Genomic DNA, 4931 nt, shown 5'->3' with positions numbered 1-4931 from the left:
AAGCTCAACGCATCGTAATACCCTCAACTATGCAACGTGATATACTGCTACAATTACATACCGCTCACCTTGGTCAAGAAAAAACAAAACTACTTGCTAAGGACACTGTATGTTGGCCGAACATCAATAAAGACATTGACCAATTAGTTCAATCATGCTCTAGATGTCAACAGCACCAACCACCACAAATGTCCGAGCCTCTCCTGCAACATGACATACCAACTAAACCATGGAGCGTACTTGGAGCTGATTTGTTTACATTCGACGATCATCAATGGCTAATTATATCTGACTATTACTCGAAGTATCCGATCATTCGCAAACTACCTGATTCTAGTCCAAGCAGAGTCGTCATCGATGTTTTCAAGCAAGTATTCGGCGAACATGGCGTTCCATCTAAAGTTGTAAGCGATAATGGCCCGCATTTTTCCAGTTTCGTGTTCAAAGAATTTGCTAAAGCCTGGAGTTTCGATCATACAACTTCTTCACCCAGACGACCCCAAGGTAATGGGTACATCGAATGTTAAATATGGACGGTAAAATCAATATTAAAGAAAGCTAAACAATCGTCAACCGATTATGAACTTGCACTTCTTCATTGGAGATCTACACCAGTTAGTCAATCTCTTCCCAGTCCAGCTCAATTATTAATGGGAAGAAAATTGAAATGCAGTCTACCAACAAAGATAAGCCTAACCAACACCAATGACTCTGACAAAATATACGACGAATTGAAGAAAAGGCAAGAAGTTCAAAAGCATTATTATGACTTGCATGCTCGTACAAATGAACTAACCCCATTAATTCCAGGTCAACAGGTCAGAATCCAGGACCAGAGTTCTAAATGCTGGGATCCTGCCACTATCCATCGGATAGCTGACGAACCAAGATCATTCTTCGTACAGAGTCCTAATGGTAAAATCACCAGACGAAATCGACAACACATCCGAGAAATACCAGTCAGTACGCCTGTACTACAAGAAGCAACCGTACCTAACAAACCTCTCAACCCAGACCCACAGGATAAACCAGATGTGAGCAGAACTGAGATCGAACCAGAACAACCTATAATTCGTACAAGGTCCGGACGGGAAGTGAAAATCCCTGATCGATATAAACCATGATACGAACTACGACTACCTCAACATTGTTGTTGTTGATATTGCGAACATTTATAACTTATTATTTTTTTTTTGGGCTCGATATTATTATTATTATTATTTTTTGTGTTTATTCCAAATGTGACTGTATGATATTATGCTAGTATGTTGTTTCAAGTTTGCTGTGAAGGGGATGTTGTTATATATTCTAAATGTTTATATTCTAAAAATCTAAAAAAAAAACTTTCTGTTTTTGTCGATAAGGGGGATGTAATATGGTGGCGCTAGAGCCCAATTTGCATACACACCTGAGTGGTGGCGTGCTAGGTATTACTGTATATAAAGGACGTGTTGTTTTGCCATTAAACACTTGTACTTATCGTAACTTACGTGGTTGTCTCTCTGTCTCATTTCTTTCGTTTAACACCAGACTTTACAACCCACACTCTCTAATAGTAACCCACATTCTAATAGTAACCCATAAACTAATAGTAACCAACACTCTAATAGTAACCCACACTCTAATAGTAACCCACAACGTAATAGTAACCCACAACCTAATTGTAACCCACATTATAATAGTAACTCACACTCTAATAGTAACCCACAACCTAATAGTAACCCACATTCTAATAGTAACTCACACTCTAATAGTAACCCACAACCTAATAGTAACCCACACTCTAATAGTAACCCACAACCTAATAGGAACCCACACTCTAATAGTAACCCCCACTCTAATAGTAACCCACAACCTAATAGTAACCCACACTCTAATAGTAACCACAACCTAATAGTTAGTCTGGGTTCCAGACGGAGTTTTGTCTTAATATTAGTTAAAAGATAAATATTTTGGCACATATGGCGTTTCATACGTATACTACTTGATTTTGGATACTCCATCTGGGGAAACACGCACAAGTCACGTGGTTTGACACCAATAATTCTTGGTGCATACGATTATCCGGTTGACTAGTTTCAGCTGCATGCGATTGGCTACTCTCTCGTACACGGTTTAAATATTCATATTTCAGAATTTCAAAGACTCAACAACTAAGATGATGCGCATGCGCTATGTTACGTTTAGACAATGTGTACTTGGGTACATTTATGAAAGTTCTGAAGGCTAGAAATTATTTTATATGCCTAGTAGTCTGGTAAACATTTGATGGGATCTTTGAAACATGAAAACTCGTCTTGATATATGATAGGCTAGCTTCTCCGCAAATCAAACATTGAATGGATCATTTATTACGCGGAGATAATTTTGATTTAATTCCCACCCAGACTCTGTCCTGTTCTGTGTAGTGGTGTAGCCCTGTTGTGTGCCGGTGGTATGTAGGCCTACTTCATTGGCGTTTTATTTGGCAGGTCATACGTGCGAGTTGAGTAGGACCTACGAAAGAGGCCTAGGCCAAGGACTAAACAATTAATAAACAAAACAACTTGGCATTACTATTTTATATTTCAACAGTCTCGATCGTACATTAAGCACTGGTAGGCCTACTACGTACTCGATCTCTTTCATTTTGAAACAAAATGATCATTGGTTGATTCGAAATCCATATTTACATACCGCCCGCCCCATATAGCCAAATACGGTATGATAACCTACGTCATTCTTATCGTATGTTTGCGGTCTGCAAATCGATTTCTATACGTGTTTCACAAGTCTGTATTTTCAGACAAAAATCGCGGTCGAAATAAAAACAAATAAATAAAAAAAAAGATAATACAGACTTGGGGCAAGTCTACCTAATAGTAACCCACACTCTAATAGTGACCTACACTCTAATAGTAACCCACACTCTAATAGTAACCCACACTCTAATAGTAACCCACATTATAATAGTAACCAACATTATAATAATAACCCACACTCTAATAGTAACCCACACTCTAATAGTAACCCACACTCTAATAGTAACCACACTCTAATAGTAACCCACACTCTAATAGTAACCCACATTCTAATAGTAACCCACATTCTAATAGTAACCCACACTCTAACAGTAACCCACACTCTAATAGTAACCCACACTCTAATATTAACCCACACTCTAATAGTAACCCACACTCTAATATTAACCCACACTCTAATAGTAACCCACACTCTAATAGTAACCCACAATCTAATAGTAACCCACAACCTAATAGTAACCCACACTCTAATAGTAACCTACAAACTAATAGTAACCCGCAACCTAATAGTAACCCACACTCTAATAGTAACCCACAACCTAATAGTAACCACACTCTAATAGTAACCCATACTCTAATAGTAACCCACACTTTAATAGTAACCCACACTCTAATAGTAACCCACACTCTAATAGTAACCCACACTCTAATAGTAACCCACATTTTAATAGTAACCCACATTCTAATAGTAACCCACAACCTAATAGTAACCCATACCCTAACAGTAACCCACAACATAATAGTAACCCAAAAACCTAATAGTAACCCACATACTAATAGTTACCCACACTCTAATAGTATCCCACAACCTAATAGTAACCCACAACCTAATAGTAACCCACACTCTAATGGTAACCCACAACCTAATAGTAACCCACATTCTAACAGTAACCCCCACTTCTAATAGTAACCCACCTTATAAGTCAATACATAATAATAACCCACTACTCTAATAGTAACCTATGGAGGTTAATATTAGAGTCACAACAACTATTGACAAAATGACACTAAAATCAGCATTTGTTTATATTATATTTTTTGTTTTTGATGTAGCCGTATTTTGAAAATGCATGTTGATCTCGGGAGTGGGGGAGAATGGAGTGTTTTTTGAGTTTGTATATATATATAATAAAGTTAGGAGTTCAACCAAATTTGTTTATTATTCGTAATGTTTTAATATTTTGCTATGAGTTGCTGATCGGAAAAGTTGGGATGGGTTACTATTTACAGGTGCCTAATTTAAGATTAGTAATAGTAACCCACTACTCTAATAGTAACCCCCCTTTTAATAGTAACCCACCATAACAAACAATCAAGGGAATAATAACCCAGGGTAACAATTAGAAGATTTACTGTACATCATTGTGTAATGACATGACAGTTTTTAAAGTAGAATGCATTTATGCTGGAGAAAAATAAATAAGCCCAAATGGCTCTAAAGCCAGAAAAAAATAATTCAAAAAGTATATATAATAAATGTTTCAAATGTAGTCAATAAATACATAAACAAAAAATAAAATATGAATAAATAAATAAAGAACAAGAATAAAGAAAAATAAAAAAAATAAGGTACATACACAAGCACAAGACACAGGACAAAAACACATGACAAAACGAGGACAGAAGGGACAAAGGCGCTGGACAAGAGTTAAAAAACTGGGTTAGAGGAGAGCAGCTAAATTCGTAGGGGCGATCGATTGAATACTTTGATACAAACGATGATTTGTTTGCTATACTTGAAGGATTCGAACAAGCAGTTAGTTAGGGAGGTGTTAAAAGTGTTCCATAAAATGAAGCCAATAGATTTAATTGAGTTCTTGCTGTGGAATGGTTATTGGTAGTGATATATTTTGTAGAGTTGAAGGTGTTATAATTGTGAACTTCGTTGTTTTTTGTAAAGAATCGATTAAATGTGATAGGAAGTTTATGATTACTAAATGTGTGCATGAACAAAGCAGTCTGAATTTATTCATGTGGAAGATTTTAAGAGTTTATACTTAGTTAAAAAGGGGTTTGGAATTAGTGAGGTGTTGGGGAATGGGTACAGATGCGGATCGCCTTTTTTTTGTTATTTAACTAGTTTGTCAAGTCTTGTTGTTTTTGTCCTAGTCCATTGATAGAGTGTATGGA

The sequence above is a fragment of the Antedon mediterranea genome, chromosome 1 (assembly GCF_964355755.1).
Source record: "Antedon mediterranea chromosome 1, ecAntMedi1.1, whole genome shotgun sequence".
Taxonomy (NCBI): Eukaryota; Metazoa; Echinodermata; class Crinoidea; order Comatulida; family Antedonidae; genus Antedon; species Antedon mediterranea.
This window is presented reverse-complemented; position numbering follows the sequence as displayed.